Source organism: Ruditapes philippinarum, unplaced genomic scaffold (genome assembly GCF_026571515.1).
Source record: "Ruditapes philippinarum isolate M1 unplaced genomic scaffold, ASM2657151v2 ctg811_1_1_1_1, whole genome shotgun sequence".
NCBI lineage: Eukaryota > Metazoa > Mollusca > Bivalvia > Venerida > Veneridae > Ruditapes > Ruditapes philippinarum.
Genome location: NW_026865286.1, coordinates 51,254 through 77,192, shown reverse-complemented (window position 1 = coordinate 77,192; position 25,939 = coordinate 51,254). Strand labels below are relative to the sequence as shown.

At 32.4% G+C, this 25,939-nt stretch overlaps 1 protein-coding gene and 1 long non-coding RNA gene across 3 annotated transcripts in view; both read right to left on the bottom strand.

The window, feature by feature from the left end:
• Positions 1-3,919, bottom strand: part of LOC132728537 (uncharacterized) — a 38,389-nt gene extending 34,470 nt beyond the window's left edge. The window contains exon 1 of one of the 2 annotated variants that reach the window (XM_060714178.1): positions 3,747-3,919. The gene's annotated coding sequence lies outside the window, so the exon portion shown is untranslated. The remainder of the gene's footprint in view (positions 1-3,746) is intronic. The other variant, XM_060714177.1, reaches the window with a different exon arrangement.
• Positions 3,920-18,407: 14,488 nt separating this feature from the next.
• LOC132728535 (uncharacterized) lies at positions 18,408-25,377 on the bottom strand. Its single transcript, XR_009625498.1, has 3 exons — positions 25,162-25,377; positions 19,397-19,481; positions 18,408-18,540 (listed from the first exon to the last, which is right to left on the bottom strand). It is a non-coding gene; the product is annotated as an uncharacterized LOC132728535 (long non-coding RNA).
• Between the last annotated feature and the right edge of the window lie 562 nt (positions 25,378-25,939).

Sequence of the window (25,939 nt, the reverse complement as noted above, 5' to 3'; positions counted from 1 at the left end):
GAAGTTTTTATAAATAAACAGCACTAGGTTCAGTTTTTTTATCTTGTCAAACATTATGGTACATCATGGAAATATTGTATTCTTAAAGAAAAAAGGATGCAGGTTTAAATAGTAGACTTCAAATCTTTTTTTCTAGCTTTCTTGCCGATGGAATCTTTAAAGTAAGACGTGATTCAATTTCTGAGAAAAAAACTTTCTATTCAATTTGCAACAAGAGTGCCATCGAATTGTAAAAGCACAACTAGAAAAGTTAGATTTAAACCAAATTACAACGACACTATTTTAAACAAACTAAAGGAAGGTAGTCTCTTGCTGTAAAATATAGTTTAGAAAAACTTAAAATGGACCCAAAATATATTCTTCAAAATGTTGAAGAAAATGTTTCGCCATGGACTTAAATTCAGAACATTTGTCAAAATCCAAAGAAGATCATGTAAATTTTATTCATATTCACACAGACGATCTCAAAGATGATTGCAAAGTTGGTGCAGCCGTCTTTGAAAATCATTTTACATCGCGAATGAGACTCCCTAATAATGTATCTATATTAACTGCTGAAACAAAAGCTATTAATTTAGCATTGTCAAACAATTAACAGCATAATAATTTATATTTTTTTCGGATTAACACTCCGTTCTATTTAATATCAATAAAAAAATGGAAAATTCGATGATAATATGATAAAGTGTTGTGTTTCATGTCAGTTAATGATCCCAGGACACGAAGGAGTGCAACGAAATAAAAAGTAGTTGCTCTGGCTAAATAATCCTTAAATACTCAACCTTTATTGGTACCAAATAGTGACTTTTAACCTTCAATACGCAAATTTATATGATCTGAATGGAAAGCAAATTGTAACAAAACCATATTAAACAGACTTCATTATATAATACCCTTCCCTAATTTGTCGCCATCCCTATCTCTTGTAAACGGTCATGATCAGGTCGTTCTTCTGAGATGTTGAATGGGACACGCTAGAGTTACACATTCTCATCTTTTAACAGGCTATTGTGCTCATTTATGTATATGTTGCAATGAGTTTTTCATTGTTTTAACATTTCTTCCTTGAACGCCATGATCTTGCACAAGTTCAGGATATATATTACCGAGAAAATTAACGTTCACAACTTTTTGACCTAATTCCTTCCAAAACATCAATCGACTACCCTGTATTCTAAAATTTAACCCTTTTTTAGGTTCCACGGTCTTAAGTGAACGCATATATTATTATTTATGTACTGTATGTCTAGTTCTGTGTCAATGTGCCGTTTAAGCCACAAAAACAATTATAAAGTAATACAATATCATTATCCAGCTTAATATAAGTAAGCTTTGAAGCAGCATGCCTCCAGATTAATGCTGACTATTTGAAAAATGTATGAACAAGTTAAATATTGTTAATTGAACAAAAAAGAAATTTATTCATGCAAACAATACTTAAAATCTATTATTACCACAAAAGGTCAAAATGTGCAAATACAGCATTATTATGATAAAACTGTAAAATCATGTACGTATTGTATATAACATTCAATTTATTTCTAAAATTGTAAATAGGTTAACCATTCTAACATCTTAAACATATGGTTTTGATTTTCTTGAAAATAGTTAAGCTCATTTGGAGGCATGTTACTTGAATTTCTATTTATTTTTAAAATCTCTGTGAAGTTGATCAGTTGTGTGTTGAATTTGGCGATACAAGCAATTACATACACTGGTTACAAAACCTGGTCAAAACAGAAAAAGCTCATCCAATGATTCCATGACAGCCTCTGTGTCAAGAGCAAAATCATGTACGGGACTGTTCAAGTGTACATGTAGCTGTGGTTAGGAAAAGGGCTTCCACGTAAGATGTAAATGTGCTACAGCTGAGCGTATCGATGGCCAAATGCAACAGCTGCTGTTACAAGCTACGGCATTTCAAACATTATTATTCAATGAACATAAAATGTTACAATTATTCTGTTGAGTATACGTATCAACTGAGAACCTGACGTTAACACTGAAAATATGTCATTAAATTGATATTTATAATAGAAATTTGTTATTTTGATATTGTTGTGAAATTTGAAATTATTGAAAGAAGTCTTCAGTGGTCACTGTAACAATAATATTGTTGTCCTTATTTGATCAGTTATTTAAGTTACTATTATAACAGACTTTTAACTCGTTGTTATTCAGAGTTATAAGGTGAAGTCCAAAAAGTCTTAAAAGAAAGGGTGAATTATGAGTCATTAAATGCAAAACAATAAAAGTCAGTATACTGGCGGCCATATTTACCACAATATCTTATGCCAAATATTATGTGCAACTCTTCAAAGATTTGTTTGAAACACATAATAATAATACAAATGTATATAACTCTAGATATTGTATTATTTTGTAAAATATTGTAAATTTATTGAAGGGTATTTGGCGGCCATTTTTGGATTTTTGCCATCATTTTGATTTTTATGCTGGGGTCTCGATACAAAACATCTAGACAGGCATCACACAAGGATTATCCAAAATGGTTTGCTTGTAGAATTGATAGAACGGTTATATGTACTATGGCTATTATAAAAACTATGTGTATATCACGTAAACATGTTATTTTGATAAATATGTAAAAATAAATTGGTTCCGGTTCCGATTGATAATTCTTCGTTTTATATGTTCAAAAACAACGCTCCGATCTTAACACGTCATCTTGTCCTTCGTAAAAAATTTAGGCAAGCTCAAAATTTTCCGCCGATGCCCTGTGCCTTCTTTACGTAAACGTACCGAGGGGATGGGATACTGTATTCTATTAGGTTATATAACAAACGTGACGTTATTATAAGTTGAGGGCAAATTTCAGGGATTGGTATCTTTCGTTATGAAATTAGTATATTCGATGACTCAAATAAATTTTCATTAAATAGTAGATGCCAAGCTATTACAACGAAACACCGGTAGGGCCATTTCAACTTAATGAATTCCCAATATTCACAATTTTAACTTCCTGAATTCCCGTTTTGAACATACGGAATTAACAAATTCACGGTTTCCTTTCATGAATTGTGAGTTTATGAAGTTGAAATCGGGAATTCATGAAGCTGAAATCGTGAATTTGTGGAGTTGAAATCGTAAATTCATGAAGTTGAAATTGTAAATTCGTGAAGATGAAATCGGGAATTCGTGAATTCGTTAAGTTGAAATGTCCCCTCCGGTCTTTTGTATATTACAGCGTGCTTGTTTCTCACTTTTGTTAATCGAAAATGATAATAGTCAATACTTTTTGTTTAGTTTAAACAATATTTTGTTTATAGACATTACATTTACATGATAATTGACAATAAAAAAATAGTACGGATTGAGTAGGAAGCTTGAAAAGCTTTTTTACTTCTTGTTTAAGTAATTAGTAAAAACTCTCTCTCCAACTTTAACTTATTTATCTCTATTATAGATAATTATTCTTGCGCAAAGAAAGTATCCGCATGTTTATGTGTAGTAGCATGTCTCTGACCTTACAATTAAAACAATAACCGTGTTGTATCACAACATTCTTTTTCGACTAATATGCCGTAAGTTCCGTCCAAAGGTTTTTTTTATAAGGAAATAAATGCAAATATTAAAAAGGAATAACACTGTTAAGTTCAATGTATAAATAAACTGACAATATTTATAATATCATTAACTGTATGATTATTCGAACTAAAAACAATAATACAAATGAATACAAATAATTATTCAAAGATGAAATTTGCGAATAAAAATAAACTCACCTTGTCTCCAAGGTAGAAAATTCCGCAATGTAATGCTGTTATCTCTAGACTATTGTTTGAGACAGGTGTTTATCTTTAGGACAGGCCCTTTTTAAAACAAAGGAAATATGTCATTAGGTCTTACACATTCACAGATCTGTTTTTGTTAAAAGACAGACCCGATCACGTAAAGCATTATTATTTATTATGACAGTGTTATCAATATGAATACATACAATTTACCATCAATATAAGAACAGTCATAATAGAAAGTATATTGCCACTCCATAATGGAGTTATTAATTATGGAAGGGGATATCCGCCATAACAAATACAATAAATAAATGTGTTTTGTTTGTTTGTTTGTTTCATTTTACGCCTTTTCGCAACAGTATTTCAGTCATATAGGCGGGTAAGTTCCTAACCATCGTTCCTGGAGAGTTACACCAGTACTAGACTACCTTCCTCCGCGCTAAACTACCAAAGCATCTCCCGGGGATCGAACACAATACTGGTAAATTGGCGTATAGAAAGGTATTAATGTAAACAATGCAGTCATGTAAATTAATCGTTCTTGCATATAAAATACAGTGATATAATTTTGAATTAATCTTTGAATATTATTGTCCCTATATTTCTAATTGCTGTGTCCATTTTTCTAATTTGTTTGTATGTAAATTCACATGTAAATTATGTTGTGCATTTTCGAAATTCATTATTCTATGCGCTAAGGTGGCTGATTTTTGCCATTCGTGTTTTCGCCCCGCGACCCCGCCAAGAGAAAAGTCGAAAATTAAGAAGTTAAAAGGGTGGGGGGGGGGGGGGTCGCAGCGAAAACACGCTTATAAACGAGGGCGCGGGGCGAAGTTTAAGAAATAAAACGGCGGGGTAACGGGACGAAAACACGATAATTAGCGGGGGCGCAGGGCGGAGTTAAATATATGAAACTTCGCCGCGCGCCCTCGCTAATTAGCGTGTTTTCGTTTCGCGACCAACAAAACGAAAAGTCGATAATTTACAAGTTACAATGTCGGGGGCGCGCAGCGAAAACACAGTAATTAGCGGGGGCGCTAATTAGCGTGTTTTCGCTCCAAGCCCCCGCCGTTTTATTTCTTACATCTCGCCCCCCCCCCCCCGCGGTGCGAACTTTTATTTCTTAACTAAATGGTCACGTTTGTAAATGGTCTTACAAAATCACTCTTGTTGTGTTAAATGTAATAATTGTCAAAACGTATTTTACAACTCGAAAATGTAATTTTTTAACTTCCAATAGTCCGTGTACTATCTTCTTATTCCTTTTATGGAAAACGTTAGACTTTGTAATATAAGTTCTTTTACCTTTTCATTTATTTTTCTGTCCGTTTGTATGTAAGTTTATGCTAAAATAATCGACCGAGGCAAGACCTGGTCCTGAATGTCATGTGAAATCGACAAAGAATAGCGTCATAATATTGACATAAGGGCTAACAAAAAGCGGCACACATGACTTATCTCACAACACTTCAAATTAGGGCTGATAGGAACACTTCCTGTTTTGATGAGATCGCTTGTTTGCTTTAGCTATTCAGTTTATACATTACACAGATAGTGCGATGATGCATTCAGTAGTTGAATCGCGGACATAAAAGGCAAAGTACTCTGCCAAGTAGAAGCACAACATGAAACATCATTTTTAAGCACAGATGTTTTTTAACAAATAAATAAAAGAAAAAAAGAAAATATTAAAACAAATGAACGCAAGTGAAGTTGCGATTGATTGAAATAAATCATCGACTTAAATTGATTACGAACTACAAACAAAGTTCTTGGGTGATAAGACACATTTTACAGTGGCACAAAGGTCACATGTGTGTATTTTTATTTATCTCGTGCGCACGATATATAATGTCGTGGCTACGAATAACTTAATCGTGACCACAGGAAAGTGAAGCCGTAGGAACGAGATACTATATCGTGGCCATGAGTTACCTAGTATTGGGCACGAGATAATTAAGTCGTGGACACGATATACTATGTCAGATTACATTAGACATTGGTTAATTATTTTGTGCGCACGACTTAGGAATCTCGTTTCCACGACTTAGTAACTCGTGGTCACGACTAAATATCTCGTGCGCACAACTAAATTATGATGTGGCCACGACTAGTTAGCTTGTGGCCGCGACACAATATCTTGTGCCCACGACATAGTATCCCGTTCCTACGACTTAATTAAAAGAATTAAGTTTCAAGTCCATTGCTTTTATAAAGTGTAGGAGAATTGGCCCGGAAAAAATAAAGTATTAAAATTAACAAGGGGCAAAAACTCTAAAATTATGAAGTATAGAGTACCGGCTCTTGTGCACTGCAATTCTGCTCAATGAGATCTATCATCCTATCAAGTTTCAAGTCAATTGCTTTTATAGTTAGGACAAAAAAAGTATGAAAATGAACTAAGGGCAATAACTTAAAATCATGGAGTATATAGTGCCGGTTTCTGTGCATTGCATTTTATCTCAGTCAATGATATCAATCATCCCATGAAGTTTTAGGTCAATAGCTTTTATAGTTTACGAGAAATGGCCCACACAAAAATAAGGATATGAACATTAGCAATGATGAAAATTACTCAAAAAATAAAGAAGTGCAGAGTAACGATTCTTGTGCACTGAACTTCGCGTCATTGAAAGAAGTATGTATACCAAGTTTGTAAAAATGCAGATTATACCGGTATGAAGTGGTTCAGAGGATAATTTCCCACTGCCTTAATCCATTTCCTTGTAATCTGATTCGTGATAAACCGTAAATTTTACATAATATTCAATTTTCGCTGTCAAACTAAGTTAAATGTGTAATATAATTCAAGAACAAAAATTTCATGCTAAAGATAAAATATAAGAACTTCCTAAATTAAACAAGACTTCGGCATAAAAAGAAAATAACGTCAATAACTTTACTCATAGAATTGTCTTTAGATTACAAAGATCGGGCATAATGCAACTTTAACCAAAGTTTCCATAACATGAGGAGATGAAACAGTTAGAAATTCCATTCCGGTTCATTTACATTGCAAAAAATGTAAGTTCTCACACATTTGTTCATAAAGTCAAGGTCTCACAAAAAACACATTCTCAGGTGGTCTTGATCACAGTCAAATTCTCACTTAAATTCAAGTGCCTAATGGAATGATAAAATCGCAACGCGTTTTCATCATTCGTACCATCGCGGTTGCACCATCGTACCATTGCGTTTTCACCATCGTACCATCGCGTTTTCACCATCGTACCATCGCGTTTTCTCCAACGTACAATCAAGCCATTAATAATTATTAACAGTCATTGTACCTCTTCTGTTAACCATTTACTCTTACTTTGTATGCTAAAAAAAATAATAATGTCTAATTCTCAATAAATTATTTTGTATTGTATTGTGCATAAGATTATGATAATATAATTTTACGTAACTAACTACACGACGATGAGGCGTATACCACAATTTTTTCGCGCAACGTCAAATTATCATACTTCTGACCGCGAGCCACGCATTTTGCGTACAAAATGGATGTCAAGCCTGCATATTACTAGAAAACAGATAATAATTTGCCCAAAACGAGGTAAAAATCGTCGATATTTTCATACCATCGAATGTGTCTATTTATACATCATCTAAACACCATTGGCTAAAAGTACATTTTCAATTGAGAGTTTACATATCAGACATAATCTTAAATTCTCTAAAATGTTTTCATATCTCCCGGTCTGAAGTCTAATCGGGGCTACACACCATCTAAATTAAGCAAATGCTGATCTTTAACTTTAAGACATAGTGATTAAGCATATTCTTCAGTCTCATAATTTTATATAATCTATAGTTTCTTAACATATTTCTACTTTTCCGTGTAGGACCAACCTCACAATTAATATGGGTGTGCCGAGAACTAATAAACACTTCCATGATAGAAACATTCAATATCTTATCACAGAAATTCCTTTTATGTTTTACACAAATATCAATGAAGGATATCAATATCATAATTAATCATTTGTTCTAAACAAAAAGGAGTTAAAGTATAGAAAGCTATTATTCCTCCGCACAAATATTTGTTTGAATTAAAACAAAATATATACTTCCGGAGTGACTGTATGAAATAATTATGATAGTAAATAGCATTTTAAGCGAATAGCGATAATCATTGCTTAACAGATAAAGCCCTTACAACCCTTCAACCACACCATTATAAAACAATTTAAACTTTGATGTTGATAACCTTAACGAAAATATTATGTCAAGATATGATAAGGAAAAAAAATACACGTCAACAACAGAGATGTTTATATTACTCTATTATCTACCGGTATTGACCTACCGGGAGGTCTTCATCAAGACGAAAATATCTTGTATATATTCAACTAGATACATTTATAAATGCTCAAAAGTAAAAAGTTTCAGGTCGAGTGGCAAAGTATTTGATTATGAATTTCACATTTTATAAAAACAGCATATTACCAATCAAACCATCATACTAATTTCTGAATTTTCATTTTTAAATTAGATAATAGACAAAATTCTTAATTTGGGCCATAAACAATATTCTATGAAGAAAAGGAAAACAAAAACATTCATATCTTGAATAAAAGATTTACATACTTAACATGCACATAAACACATGTGATTTATCGATTTCAAAGGTTCGATAGTTTCACATTTCAAAACACGTGTTGTAAATAACATTAGCAAAATTTTACTATGAATGTAGTGATCACTTATAACTGCGTGCCTTTAAATGAGTCAAAATATTGTCAGTAAATCAATCTTCAAAAATTTTTACTAAGTTCTAACGAAAGTGATAATGATTATAATTTCAATTTATTACTTACATATTATATGCAATTAATTACTGATATTGCAGTACTTATTACGGTATTTCTACTGCATGACATACGCAACAAGGAAATTTGTGCATACTTTTACCTCTCGTTAGTAATTCACGTGTATGTTCATGGCAATTAGCACGGATCCGGAGGTATTCTGCTTAAATGTACTTTTCAATATAACAAAGCATAATTTACGTTCTAATTTAAAGTGTAATAAGGCACACAAATATCATACATTAACAATAAATGATTTAGTATATCAAAACTAGATTAAGCATTATAGTATCAACATAAAAAATGCATAATATATCTGCACCGACCAAGCCAGTGAAGACTTTTATGCCATGTTGGAAATGATTTTGTGTCTGAGAATGTATGGTTTTTAAAGGATATTAAATAGCGAACAAAATGTAACAAAAGAGCAAAGGATATCAACATCTATAGAAAAAAACAATGTGTATCAACAATGAATAAAATGGTCAGCAAAATCGATTTATTGCGGGTTGGTACAAAGAAATGGTTTGGAATTGCGTTTACACACGTAGAAAATTGAGTGAGGACTGAGTTGCACGGTTGTGTCTGACCTAGAAAAATACGATATGCCATAAATGATAAATAATGTTATTGTCAACGTCTAGTGATTTTATTTATCTGCAATTTGATATATAGCTTTATATGATTGACGTAAAAATGACTCTGCAATTTTGACTTATACTGGACTAGGGACATTCAGCCGATTTGGCCTGTCCAACACCTTGTCTATATATTATACATATACAGTATATATTTTTCTAGATTTAGGTTTTACACTATCTGAACACTGTACCGGGTCTCTGTTTCTCTAACATATAACTTATAGTACATTTTCTTTCATCGATCTTAGTTCTTGATGCCATAATTAATATACCTGCTTTCTTTTTGCAATGTTATCAATAAAAAACAAAACGTATTAATTGCGATGCGATCTTTTTATTAAACTGCTGTATTTCTATAAGATAATGCTCGTGGAGAAATCTGTTTCCGTTAATGTCAGTTGTGAACAAAATTATTTTTCAATCTTTGCATTGCTAATTCGGGAAATATGATTGTATATTCTTCATTCTAATGGATTACTCTTAAATCATTCTTAGGCAATTTATATATCTGACACCTGTACCTATCTTTTTTTAAGTTATCTAAGCTTTCATTCAGTATTTGATAATAGCAAGTGCCTACACTGAAACAACATTCTTCGAACTTCGAAGTTGTTTAAGCCGTTATTTCCTTCAACAAAAAACGTAACAAATTGCTGAGAACTTGTTCGTTCCAGGAACGGATTGGAGATTATCTAAATAAACTTGTAGCTTTCAACAGAATCGAACTAAAATAAATTCGTACAAACTAATAAAGTCGTTTTGGGTTGTTTTCCCTACACCAAAAACCGTTTTTTAAAATCACAAATATTGTCTGGCTTAAACTAAAACAAATAACTTCACTACCACAGTTGAATATTATGCACATTCAAGTAACTAATTTATGTCTAGATTTTGTGAAGGTAACATAAAAATACGTATTTAATTTGAAGATGGCTTTCTGAGCTTCTCATAATTCAGTTTGTACAATAGCAAACGGCCCGTCAGACTTAAAAAACAATACTTGTATGTAAACTTATTTGCAACCTCAATCAAAATATCATAATAAACCATGAGGTTATCACGAAGTCTTCATCTTTTCTTGAAAATCATTATTTTTGTTTTCGATACATTGACTTTTAACTTCAAAATGTCACAGTAATAAATGAAAAACAATCCTGCACTTCAACTGCTGAGTTACCAAAAAATAGCATAAACAAAAATAAAATCGCATAATCATATAAGAGCGAAATAAAGTTAAACATGCCTATATAATGGTATGCAACATCTCTCTTCAAGGTCATTTAATAGCATACAAGCAAATGATATACAAATAGCATATATGTTCGAAAGTTACATACACATAGCTATGGAACGCTTTCTTCTTAAGTTGAACAGCAAGAAAAGTTGTCAACCGGTACTAATCCGTTATTGGCTGTCTCTGTGATGGTCCAATGGCATCTGAATAGATAAAAAATGTGAAACATACGAACATAATTTGAAAGACATAAATCTGTAAGAACTGGTTTAATATTTCCCTGAAATACTCTGTATACAAAGTTTATTTTCTTGAGAGCAAAAATCTTTTAAAAATGAGAGATATAGATCTACATGGAAAATCACTCATACCTTCAGTCTGGAAGCTCTGATCCCAATTTGCAGCTCAAGGGTTAGTCCTTTGAAATAAAATGTTTTTGGTAAATAAATGAAAGGGCAGTATGATCATTAAAACAATTGAACTATTTAATTACGACAGTGAAGACTATGAAAATGATATATTGTTGCATCATCTTTGCGGTAAAAAATGGTATCCTCAAGAAAACAATATACATGTATATATAGTGTATTTAGAAGTAAAAACATGATTTTTCGTTTGCCATTATGCGATAATTGCGGATGTCCATTATGTAATGTGGGCCGTAGAAATCCTTCAGTTGTGTATATGCACATTTGATAACTGATTGCACTTATGTTAAGTTGTATATAAAAGTTTTATACCCGCCAAAGTTCTTATCTAACAAACATCTTAAAGCGACATTAGTATCCAAACTAGTTGTTGGTATGTATTTAAATCCAATATAATTTACCACCACAAACTTGTTATAAACTTAGACAAGAGAGCCATGATGGCCCTAGATCGCTCAACAGACTTATCAAACTCATCCAAACAATTACCTAGACAAGCATTCTGACCAAGTCTCATGACAGGTGAGTCAAAAATGTGACCACTACAGTGTTAACAAGGATTATCCATATTTGAGCTGTGCGACCTTGTTTTTTACCCAGGTGACACATATTCAAACTTGACCTAGAAATCATCAAAACAAACTTTCAGACCAATTTCCAGGATACTTGGATCAAAACAGTAGCAACTAGAGTGTTAACAAGATTTTTCTATTTTTAGCTCCGGTGACCTAGCTACATGTGATTTCAAACTCATCCAAGCAATTACCTAGACAAGCGTCCTGACCAAGTTTGATGATAATTGAGTCGAAAATGTGACCACTAGAATGATAACAAGGTTTTTCCATATTTGGGCGGTGTGACCTAGTTATTCATCCAAGATGACCCATGTTCAAACTTGACTTAGAAATCATCAAAACAAACTTTCAGACCAATTAACAGAATATTTGGATCACAACAGTAGCCACTAGAGTGTTAACAAGATTGTTCTATTTTTAGCTCCGGTGACCTACTTTTTCTTCCGAGATGACCCATGTTCAATTTATTCCCAGCAGTGACCTAGACAAGAGTGTTCACAAGCAATTGTGGACGTACGATGGACGACGGACGGACGGACGACGGACATTCACCGATCCTAATAGCTCACCCTGAGCAAGCTCAGGTGAGCTTAAAACTGTATAAGAATTTTATTTATGTTTCCCATTTTGATGTACAGTTACAACCTGATACAGTTTAACCAAAATTTTAAATGAACTACCTTTGTAAGAATCAGTCTTTGTAACCCCATAAGCTAAGATAGTGCCAAAAATGTAACTTGGGGGATATATGCGATGAGATGTATTATCGTTTTATATACCCTTTTTAGAACTAAAAGAAGACAATGTATACCATAGAAAATCTATAATAGACTAAATATACTACAATTTTAGGGCCAGCTTCACACAAATGATAGCCATATTTTTAGCTCATATGTTAAATTGTTATGAAATAAAATTGTAACAATCACGTAGTTAGTCACGAGTTATAACTCCGATGAAAGAAAGAAGCAAAAACAAAAAACAAAACAAAAATAAAAAAAAAAAAACAACAAAAACAAAAATTCTCTACCTTATTCTCACAAGTTAACCGGCCACTCAGCTTTATATTCTATCTCGTTGCCATACAATCATTCTATAGGCCGCCATCTTGGCAAGTATGTCTGCTCGCACCGAAATCAACGAGCGTATCTTCGATTGTATTGGTCAGCTAACTCGTTACCACGACTTGTATGTGTTCATCTGATTGGTTGGCTAACTCGTGGCAACGAGATAGCATTTTTTTTCCAAGTTGTATCTCTTGGCCACGAGATAGGAAAATGAAATAAAATCGGAATGTGCCCTCTGTGCTTCCGTAGACTAATATTAGATATATGGTGATTGTAAATTCTAGTAATTTCAAGCTTAACTTTTTTCTTTTTTTTCTCTCTCTTTTTGTTTGTCTTTGTTCTTTCATTAACAATCTGCATTTATTGTCATTACAATTACACACTAATTAGCACTTTGCATTTATTGTCATTACAATCACAGGTAAACGTTGCGTGGCCATGACTTACACTATACCACCGTCCCCCCTCTACAACCCTAAACCCTAAAAAAAATTATGAAAAAAAAATTGTATGACTAAAATATTATAAAGGTAATTTACTCTACTTTCATTTGCATAGAAATATCACTAGCATCTCAATTATCAGCGCATATATTCATCAATTTTTCACCAATCTTAACAATCTTGGTCTCAAATCTTAGATAAATAAATACTCTTTAAGAAAACAACACTGGCACCTTCGCTGATTATACGTAGCAAGAAATATCCAAGCCCAAACTGTCAACAAATGAAACTCGGAAAGAGATCTGATTGCACCGCGTTTCGGTAAAAACTCTCACGAGTAAAACACACTAAATTCACCGTGAAAGAATATTTCTTTGTATTGCGTATTTAAATATGATAAAATTAAGTTATTATTTGTAATAATTGTTCAATCAAAGCATCATATGAAACTATAACGCACCTTTTTTCCTATATGTCAAATTCTCAATCCAGAATGAAAGTAAATTGGCACAGCAGAGTTGTTTCCCTTTAAGTATTTTCATTGGTCCGAGGTTTTCCTGTGACCAATGAAAATACTCCATTTGAAAACAATCTGCAGGCCCATTTTACTTTCATATTGGAATGAGAATTTGAAGTGCTAGAGATTAGATATTAAGCACGAATAATCCTCACTGGGTGTCTATAAAGTTGCGTTCATTGTCTCTTTGTTTATCTTGTTTATCATATCTTATTTGAAAAAAAATCCATTTGCAGAATCAAAAGATATGACAGTATTTGTAATGTAAGTATTTGCGTAAAATTCTATTGGCCGAGCCTGATTTTTCGCATCAAGTATGAGTATAAATTGTGACCGCTCAGGCCAAGCTTGGGAGCGTGAAGAATGTTATGCTTATTCATTATCCCTCATGTGCATTCTCAATCAAACCGAGTCCGCTTATAATCTTAAAAAGTGTTCATCACAAAGTCGTCATATTTCACATAGCGATTGGTCTTAACTAGAAGATGTCCCCTATTGATTTGAAGTCACTAGGTCAAAGGTAAAGGTCAAAGGGGATTGAATGGATGTATCATTTCCGCTTATTAGGTTGACAAAGTCTTCATATTTCACATATTAATGTTTCATAACTAGTAAATGTCCCCTAATTATTTTGGGGTCACCAGGTCAAAGATCAAGGTGATTGGGGCCATACATGTTAGAATGGTGACCGCTCATTATCTTGGTTACTTTTGATCACAAAGTCTTCATATTTCACATATTAATTGGTCAGAACTAGAAGATGACCCCCTATTGATATTTTGGTCTCTGTGTCAATGGTCAAGGCCACATGGCGCTTGAATGGTAATATGATTTCAGCTCATTATCTTTGATTATCACAAAGTTTTCATATTGCTTTTGGGATCACTATTTTATAGGTCAAGATCACAGGGCCTTAAATGTCAGAATGGTTTACGCTTATTATCTTTAAAACTATTTGTCTCAAAGTCTACATATTTCACATACTGATTGCTCATAACTAGTAAGTGACCCCTATTGATTTTAGAGTCACTATGTCAAAGGTCAGTGTCCTTAAATGTTAGTATGGTTTCCGATCATTATCTTAAAGCTTTTTATCACAGTCTTCATATTTTAAATATTGATTTGATATAAGTATTAGATTACCCCTATTGATTTTGGGTCACAAGTTTAATGGTCAAGTACATAGGGGCCTTAAATGTCAGAATGGTTTCCGCTCATTATCTTGAAAACTATTTATCAGAAAGTCTTCATTATATTTCTTTATTCCATAACTGAACACTTTCATGTACCCATTTATGGCAAGTTTCTATAGCAAAATTACGAATAATGTGAGTCAAAAGCTAGAAAGGGGGCATAAGTGTCGTCCAACATTTCTTGTTGGTTTATGATATCATAAAATAAAATATCATAGTATAAACTAATGTTTCGGTCGATATATTTTCAGTTTATCAGTACATCATCAATACGGGTAATTTTTTTATTGCCTTAGCATCTGAAGAGACCTCGAGCACATTTAAAGCCCTGTAACACTTACTGCGTATTTTAAAATAATTTGGTATTCACTTTTCGTTATATGTTTTCGTAAATAGAATCCAGTTTCGTCATACTAGTACTTTGTCTTTTGACAATCACGTGAACCAGGCAGTAGGCTATTTAAATGGCACCGTTGTCCAGTAAATGAAAACGAGGATTAATTTATTCAATATGACCCAATATTCATCGCTCACTAAGTGTACATCAGGTATTGCAAACGCTTGAAGATTATAAGTTACATTTCAAAAGGTGTTAAATAAGTCAAAAACATTTTATCTAAATACTTGCTCTTGCAGTCATTGAAAGTTAAACATTCGCAGATGTCCACTGCTTTAATGAAGATTTGTGTGTTTTTTTTTAGAACTTTCATAACTGTTACATATGTTACACGACCAAGGATCCTATTAAAAGAATAAACAATATTAGCAACCATTTAATTTAAATTGATATCCTCCGCCTCATAGTACAAAGAATTGTTTTTGCTGTTCTTACTATGTACCTTTGAATAGTGTTATCATACCAATCACACAAAATTGTTGCCGAACAGACGAAAAGACAGAAAGTCAAACAGCTGCACGGATAAAGCCAAATCAATATCCTTTTCGTCCTTTTCGTCTTCGACAAGAGATAAAAATTGACTTAGGTGCATTTTTTTTATCATAAATTCATGTTAAAAGTAAAATAAAACTTGTCATTTATTGCTTATTTTTGTTTGAAACAGGTATATTTACCATGATAATGATTGCAAATGTATCATATCTCGATTGAATTTCAACTCATTAGCCCGAGCAGTTTCTCTCTCAGCCTTGGCCCTAGCGGTTTCAGCGGCTTCCCTTTTTGTTTCGGCATTTGCTCTTGCTTTCTCGTAATCAATCTTGCTCTTTACTGTGTCTCTGCCTTGTTCATTTTCAGTCTGTGCTCTGTTGAGCTTCGCTTCTGCAATATATTTTTCATGCTCTTTGATTTTCAGTTGCAATTCAAGCTTTTTTAATTCAAAATCTCTTACTGAAGCTTGTTCGTTACATATCCTGTTGAAATTTATTGAAAATTTTCAAATAAAAAACAACAAAAAACAGTGACAGAACAGATGGGATTTATACTGTTAATTCTGCAATATGTGTCGCAAGCTTCAATTGAATACCATATTATTATCATTTTTTAAATGGCATATATTATTATCTAAACACCTGAAGTAAAAGGTTGCTTGCCCTTAAAGTTTTGCATTCTAAATTTAGAATTGGTCTAATATTTCAAGATTCAAGTGATTTATTGATAACATGTACGAAATGGAGAAAAGCCGTAAAAATATAATTGTAAAAGGGGGAATTAAATAAAAATCAAGGGTAACCTTCCTCTTTATGGAATTTTGTCATATCATGTAACATAACAGGTACACGTAACTGAACAGGTACACTTTCAAAGATCTTGAAAATGATAACGTTTGAAAATTATCTTTAGAATTATTTATGTAATTAACTAGTACACTATGTGTAAGGTAAAACGCTTTTTCTGAAAAATGGGATCAAAAATATGCATATAACAAGAGGGCCATTATGGTCCTAGATCGCTCACCTGACTTATCAAACTCATCAAAACAATTACCTAGACAAGCATTCTGACCAAGTCTCATGACAGGTGAGTCAAAAATGTGACCACTACAGTGTTAAAAAGGATTATCCATGTTTGAGCAGCGCGACCTAGTTTTTTACCCAGGTGACACATATTCAAACTTGACCTAGAAATCATCAAAACAAACTTTTAGACCAATTTCCAGGATACTTGGATCAAAACAGTAGCAACTAGAGTGTTAACAAGATTTTTCTATTTTTAGCTCCGGTGACCTTGTTTCACATGCGATTTCGAACTCATCCAAGCAATTACCTAGACAAGCATCCTGACCAAGTTTGATGATAATTGAGTCGAAAATGTGACCACTAGAATGTTAACAAGGTTTTTCCATATTTGGGCGGTGTGACCTAGTTTTTCATCCAAGATGACCCATGTTCGATCTTGACTTAGAAATCATCAAAACAAATTTTCAGACCAATTAACAGAATATTTGGATCACAACAGTAGCCACAAGAGTGTTAACAAGATTTTTCTATTTTTAGCTCCTGTGACCTAGTTTTTCATCCGAGATGTCCCATGTTCGATTTATTTCCAGCAATGACCAGTTAGATAAGATAGACAAGTTTCTTGACCAAGTTTGATGACAATTGAGTCAAAATTGTGACCACTAGAGTGTTTTTCATCCGAGATGTCCCATGTTCGATTTATTCCCAGCATTGACCAGTAAGACAAGATAGACAAGTTTCCTGACCAAGTTTGATGACAATTGAGTCAAAATTGTGACCACTTGATTGTTAACAAGGATGACTGTGACCTAGTTTTTCATCCGAGATGACCCATGTTCGAACTCATCCGAGCTATCACCTTGACAAGCATCTTGATCAAGTTTGATGATGATTGATGCAAAAATGTGACCGCTAGAGTGTTAACAAGGTTTTTCTATTTTTAGCTCCGGTGACCTACTTTTTCATCCGAGATGACCCATGTTCGAACTCATCCGAGCTATCACCTAGACAAGCATCTTGACCAAGTTTGATGATGATTGATGCAAAAATGTGACCGCTAGTTTTTCTATTTTTAGCTCCGGTGACCTAGTTTTTCATCCGAGATAACCCATGTTCGAACTCATCCGAGCTATCAACTAGATAAGCATCCTGACCAAGTTTGATGATGATTGATGCAAAAATGTGACCGCTAGAGTGTTAACAAGGTTTTTCTATTTATAGCTCCGTTGACCTAGTTTTTCATTCGAGATGACCCATATTCGAACTCATCCGAGCTATTATCTAAACAAGCATCCTGATAAAGTTTGATGATGATTGGGTCAAAAATGTGACCACCAGAGTGTTCACAAGGTTTCGTAATTTTTAGCTCCTGTGACCTAGTTTTTCATCAGAGATGACCCATGTTCCAACTCATCCAAGCAATTGACTAGACAAGCATTCTGACCAAGTTTGATGATGATTGGTTCAAAAATGTGACCACTAGAGTGTTCACAAGGTTTTTCTATTTATAGCTCCTGTGACCTACTTTTTCATCCGAGATGACCCATGTTCGAACACATCAGAGCTATCACCTAGACAAACATCCTGACCAAGTTTGATGATGATTGGGTCAAAAATGTGACCTCTGGAGTGTTCACAAGGTTTTTTCTATTTTTAGCTCTTGTGAATTAGTTTTTCATCCGAGATGAGTCATGTTCGAACTCATCCGAGCTTACAACTAGATAAGCATCCTAGCCAAGTTTGATGATGATTTAGGCAAAAATGCGAGTGATTGAGGCAAAAATGCGAGTGTTCACAAGCAATCGTGGACGGACGACGGACGACGGACATTCACCGATCCTAAAAGCTAACCCTGAGCAAGCTCAGGTGAGCTAAAAAGACTAATTTTGCACAATTAATAAAGTCCGGACGAGTTGCGTGCACATGTCGTGTTCCAAAATTGTCACAGTCGTACATCTGCAAGTAGAAATATATAGTAATATAAGTAAAGAAATTTTGAAAATGCATAATTAAATGTAAATGCAGCCAAAGAAACATTTAATCTAAGAAATTAATACAATTTTCCTCTGAATCTCTGTGTTACCATGTGTTTTTTAATAAACTGTTGACAATGGTTTCAAAGAGTTTTCGCAAAAAGAACAGCGCTACATTTAACATAATTTGTCACAAACGTAACAAAAAATAAATTGAAAAGTAAATATATACATAGAATAAATAAAACAATTAAAATTAGGCAGGACTTAAAGAGAGAACAAGTAATTGGCAGAACTATGTACGTCCGAATGGTAATTTGTTTCAAGTAAACAAATCTTTTATTAATTCTTTATGCTGTATTTTATTGAACAATCATTATGATAGTTGAGATCAAAAGGACAGGGGCGTGTTATTTCCTGTAACTATTGTTGATATCTACATTGTTACATGCCAAGTAACTAAGCTCTAACAACAATACAATTAAACAAGAGAGTATTATATAAGAAGTATTTAAACGTGCTTATTTAGCATAATTAACGTGTTTCATTTGTTTTTAGCAACTGTTTAATTCACAAGTTTGATTATATTTTCATTTATCTATTGAAATAATAATACCGGAGATATTTGAACTTGTTGCCACGGTAACAGATTATCAAATTCAATTTTCAAGCAAAAGGCGTATTTTAAACCTAATAAATTAAATAGTAAAATCATACTATTAAAACGAAATTTAATAATCAACCGGATAAAATTTAAAACTCAATTACAAATAGGTAAAATGTATTTTTGTACAACTTATAAAAATAAAACGTGCTTCAATAATGAAAAAAAAGAATACCCTTCCGCAACGGAGCTTTTTCGTTATGTTGTTACTATTTTCTATGACTCTCTTCAATATATGGCTTAAAATGAAGACGACTTTTCTGAAATATAATCAATTTTATGACTTCATAGGTATTTAAGGTCACAATTTCCGCTTTGAATTCATAACAAACTCTCATTAAACAATTATTTTAAAAAGTGTAAATCACCCCTGAATTGATTTTGCACTAGATATATTGTAGCACTCATTTAAATGTTCGATCTAACTTTAACTCTGTCCGTATAGTAACCGATAAGTAATATGGAGTAAATAACTATAAATAACTAATGTTTTGAAAAGTCACACCAACTTAACGTGTAGGTCAGAGTCACATCTGCTAAAGCATAGTCGGTTAGGTGATTACCTAATATGTTATAGGTATGTGGTTCGAACACTTAAGTTGACATCGCTCGACCAATAATTATGTTTGCAGTATAATTTTAAAAAACGGCAAAGTGTTTGCAAAGTTGTCTAAACAGATATGAAACAGCTTATACAGTTTTATACTTTATTTTACAGAAACACTGTTTTATATTGTACGGCAATGAAATGACATTTATGATTTTAATCCTGATGAATTTTCAATATTAAATTTTAATCAATATTATTTAAAAAGAGTATAGACTTCACACAAAATTAATGAAAAAAAAATCATAGAAACGGAACGAAAAAAAACATTAAAAAGAAGCGCTAATGATAAAATTATAAATAAGCAAAACATGGACCTACTCGGCCTCGATCTAACAAGATGTGGTTCATTTAGAATTTTAAAATCGTATTGCGCAATTACACTAATAATACAAATTAAATTCAATGATATATTTCTACATATATCTAACGAAACATCAACGGGAGGGGGAAGCGTATAGATTTTTCCGTTTCTAAAAGTTAGCATATAAAAGGTTTAAGCATCTTTTTAAACAGAAAATTATAGAAGGAACTATTTATTTCCTTTTTAATTAATATTTCAACTTGGAAGTCTAGTCGACCTCGTTGTTTTGTCAAAGTATGAATCTTTACCATAGGATCCGTTTTTATCTAAAGTTGTGTACATGGTTCCAATTTAATAGGTGTACATCAAAGGACAAAAAGTAGGCAAATTCATCAAAATCCAGGTCAGCTGATATCACAGTTCAATTTTTAATCATGAACTGTGCAATGCTTAAATTACAAACCTGTATATCAAAGGACATGAAAGTAGGTCACCTCGTCAAAAATCTAGGTCAACTGAAACTGTGTACATAACTGTACATCAAAGGAAAAAATAAAGTAGGTCTTTTCATCAAACATTTAAGGTCAGCTTATACCATATTTCAATTTTACATCTACAACTGTCCACATGCACATGATTTAAATGTCATAAGTGTATATCAAAGGACAGAAATGTAGGTCAATATATAAGTCAGCTGATATCAAACTACAATTTTACATGGTCCGAATCTCATAACTGTATATCAAGGAAAAGTAAGTAGGTCACTTCATAAAATTATCTAGGTCAGCTTATTTTAAAACTCATTTTTGCAACTAAAACTTTGCCCAAAGTCAAACAATTTATGCCTGTACTTCTAAGAACAATACATTTCGTCATTTAATCTAGATCAGCTGATATAAAAGTTCAAATTTAGACACTTTGTCAAAATCTAGGTGAGTTGCTATAAAACTTTATTGTAACATTTGGAACTGTGCACATGCTCCAAATTTCATATCTGTTCATCAAAAGACAAGAAAGTAAGTCACTTCATCAAATATTCTTTGTCGAATTATATCAAAGTTAAATCAAAGGTGGAAAAACTACAATCTATATTATTTAACATTTCTGTTTGGCCAGAAGTCTTGTTTTGTCAAAGTAAGAATCCAACTCGTACATAAACAACAAAATTATAATGATTTAATCCAAATTCAATAATTTTATTAAATTCATTTAAAGTTATTTAAAGCTCAAGGTCAAGTTCAAGTTCAAGTTTTTATATGGTCTTGTTGATTAGGATGTTTTTCCTAGTTTCTATTTTGAACAAAATATATCGACTTTGTGTGAAGTCAAAACATGTTTTTTTATATATTTATAAATAGAGTCTGTAGTAATTGTCAATATTTTCTAATATCAAATTTTAGCAATTTATATATTTTAATATTCGCTATTGAATCTTTAATACAGTTAACCGTGAATCAAAGATGTCTGCTGAAAGACAACCCGTTAGAAAACCATAGCTATAGTATGATCATAGGAAAATGTTCCGGACGAATCTCCATTTAGAGATATGAGTAAAGAAAACGCCAAATCATGTTTTGCAATTTGTTTTTCTCAAGATTTCTGTCAACATTCACCACAATATCATATTGACAAAACAATATTGCATGTTACACCAAGAAGATGGCATGATAAGCAAGACATATAATAATGTGCACAAAACAAGTTTTAAGATAAATAATTTGTGCAGTTACTTATTGACTAACAATAATTGTTTTTTGTTGTTTTTTTTAAGACCATACTGATCTTTTAGAAATAAAATGTCCTTATAAGTACAAGTACCACAAATTATTCGTGATGCATTAAATAATGATTTTGTTGTGACAAAAGAACAGTCAGCTTTATTATATTGTAACTTCCAGAGTACTGTTCTGAAGCCTATTTCTGGAGAACTTATAAATATAAGTTTAAGTCTTTCTGACAAGACAAGGGAAGCCAGCAACATTTTAATGTAAGCCCCATTAAAATTTTAAACTGGGTGCGGTATTTCTTTCACCAAAACCGTCTAAGTTAAAAGTAATAATTTCTAGACAAAAAAGTAACCACTATATGTCGCATTTTCAAGGCGACACGAAAAGCTAAGTTCTGAGGTGACATAATTCTAGAAACAGTCAAGCTAGAGTATTGAATTTTCTCAAAAACGATAAGAGTGATAATACGAAACATATAAATAAAGGTTGAAGTATATACATTGACAATTAAAGAAGTTACATTGTATTTAAAAAACGAAACAAAATATTTCTTTCCATGAACAATCTCAGTTCAAGTGGGTGGGGGGGAATTATTAGATAAGTTTTGGGCTAAAGTTTTAAACCTTGTCACATACGATGGGTTGATGATCGGAAGATTATGAAGTTTGAAGAAAATACATTAGAAAATAAAAAAAAACTTATGGACTTAAATGAAAATAAATGCAAAGTAACTTAAATCAGGAATCTTGACAAGGTCGCGACGCTAGCTCTCCCTATAGTCTAGTCAAGATTAAAACGATGTGTATAATCTCCATACTGCCATCTATCAATATCTCAAGTACATATTTCTAGTACCTTTTAAAGTATCACAAAAAATATTTTATTTTCCATATTTTAAGCAATTTTTAACAAAGGCAGAAAAAGATGTGCATTATCTCCAGACTGCCATCAATGCATATTTCAAGTTTCATAAAATATTTTCTGGTCCTTTTTCGTTATCACTGGATCTAGTTTTTGTGTTCAAATATTAAAAAAAATATCAACAAGGTAGGCGTTCAATGACAATTTGCCATGTTTTACAAACTATTTGTTGCCAAAGCAACCAAAGTTAAAACCACTTATTTACGATTTATTTTACGACTTAGTTGTGTCTATTTATGGTTGACAGCCACGCTATATTATAATCTAAAGGGTTGATACGTGGAACGTTATATTTAGTGAACGTATTAGAACGGTAAGATTTAACAATGGTTATTTATCCTGAAAATGGAACACTGTATGATGTGTTCTTAAATGAACCGGTCGTGTTTCGGTACAAGAACTCAATTTCGAACCCGACATCTACGCAGTTGGTAAGCTAAGGCAATTATAAATATAGATGCTTGATAATTAAGGAAACATATATGAAAATTATAAACATTGATATGCATGATCATATAATATTTTGGACACTTATTGAATATAAACTGAGGATGCCCGATAGGATGTGTTTATCGATATTTTCTTGCGCATGAGTGAACTTACAGGATTGTGAACGTTATAGGTCGTTTTGATATGTTAGACGAAATTTATAACTCAGTTAGTTATTTTGTAAAAAGACTCAGTAAGTTCTTAGGTAAAATAAAATGATCACGAGAACAAAACATAGTGCAAAATGTTTTGTGGGAGGAAGTATGGTTACGCAGAACTTTAATATCTTAGCAATTTAACTATAGAAAGTTAAAGAACTATCCTGCATATTTCATTTTCGGACTGTCCTTTACATTTTATTTTAAAACGGCCAATGAGATTCCCCGAGTTAAGTTTGCAATTCTTAAATGACTAAAATGACCTATGAAAAAGTTTTCTTATATTAAGTCCTTTCCTGTAAATTTTGCGAGAAGTGAAACTGATTTTAGACTTTTAATCTTAACACATGCTTAAGTTGTACACATTCAATAGTATCAAGATTTCTTAAACCCCATATTTCAGACCTGAATAAAAAAGTGGGTGGAAAGTTTTGTTGAACGTATCTCAGGGAAGTCATAAAAGGAAACTTAAAATGTTTGAATTTCAATGAAAATATTCTAAGCACGGGTAGCTTGTGTGGAGCTTGAGTTACTACATGCCGATGTATCTTTTTTCAAACTTTTATCATTTTTTTTTATCCATATTCCATTGTATTATTGTAAAGCCTGTGCAAGGTGGCGGGGACGGCAGCTTAGTCCCATGATCGGGTTTAATCAAAACAAGCCTGCGAAACTTTTAATTTGCCTGTTTTGGGCGTTCTTAGCGAGTTCTGTGTTTTTCTTTTATATATACTGTTGGGGAATTAGTGATACAAACCAATTTGCCTTCGTATTAAATGTTCATCAGTAAATGTGAAATTATCCTGTACCCTGCTATTGCGGCGTAAAATCCCAAAATAAATAACAGTTTGAGTTGCGAAACCTTTACGAAAACTAGCTATGTTCCATAAAATAAAGAAGGCTCGAAAGTCTTTTGAACTAGGTAGGATTTCGGGATGACATACAATTCTGATAATGGTAAGAACACTGAACGTGTTTCGATCTTCAGTTATCATTATACTCGACTATTGTTTTCCACTAAAATGTTGGTATTTGAATACAAATACTTTCTGACATGAAAATGAGACATGCCCTACCTTTATGAAAACAAGTGTTCAAATAAGTTAAACGCATATCAAAAGTCTGAGTCGTTTCTAGTCCAAATATTGTGTGACGAATCATTACAGGTGTGCGTTCTAACAATTATTACTAATAAGGTTTTCTAAAAGATGTTGCTTTTAGCAAATGTCCGTTTTTCACGTTGATTTTCTCCTGATATTTAATGAATGCAACTATTTTATTTCTGGATGAAAGTTGTTAATGCTTTGCTTGTGTATTGTGTCAAACTAGATCAAACCTACTGGATTTTTAAACACAATAACTTTCTCTTTATTTTCAATATATCTATGATATCCGAAATTACTGTCACCTGTCGATATGCAATGGTTTGTATAGCATTAAGATACAGTTTTACTGTAATTGTGTCGCTAGGTAAAATTTCTAAATTAGAGAAAATGAATTCATTAATACGTAAAAATGGACAATAATATACTAAGATAAGATAATTATCTATATCTAACACATATGATAAGTCACATAATAGGAAAAACTAAATAGGAATTTACAAAATGATTTTTTTTCTTCATTTAAATTAAAACTTAAATATCGTCTGTATTTACTTAAAGTATTATTCAAATGATAAAATGAAAGGTTAAAAAATATTTGATGAAGACAAATTCATAAAATGTAACATACCTTTTTCCCGAAGAAAAACAATTATCTGATATATGTGGTATCCGCAGTTTATAGACACTATTTGGCTCAAGTAACAGAAATAGAAATGTTGATGCGCCCAATTCATGAAACTTGAATCCAGCGATATACAAAGCTACCAAAAATGAATATCCAAATTGAATATAGTCAAGAATGTACTAAATCAAGTAGTTAAACATGGGTGTCGCGTGCCTTATATTGCAATGTACAGCTGCATTAGATTTACACACTTCCTTTTTGCATAGCTAATTTTGTTATCTTGTAATATGATAGATTAGATAAATGATATTATTTTCCACTGAAATACATTTGGTCTTATATCAAGAATGATTTAGAATGACAATTTTGACTATATTGATCAACGTCAAAACAATATCAATACATACATTTGACATAATGTGCAAAGAACTTTAAGATTGGAAGGGTAAGTAAGGTTCAATCTGAACAGGCTCAATCAAACCGAGCCTGCAACATTTTCAATTTGCAATTTGTTTTGAACGTTCTGTAGGGGTTCTATTTCTATCTTTTTGTAACTTCTAATAAGGTCTTAAATGTACGATGTACTTTTAAAAACAATTTCTTTGTATTAGGTTTTTAAACTCCTTATTATGAGAAATAGAGTTTGCGTCTAGAATATGGAATGAGAATAGCTTAGTTGTGGTTTAGAATTACAAAAATGTCTAACTCCAATATGTATATATCAATGATGCAAATCTGGGAATAAAAAATAACTTAAATATACAAAGTCAATTAGTCGGGT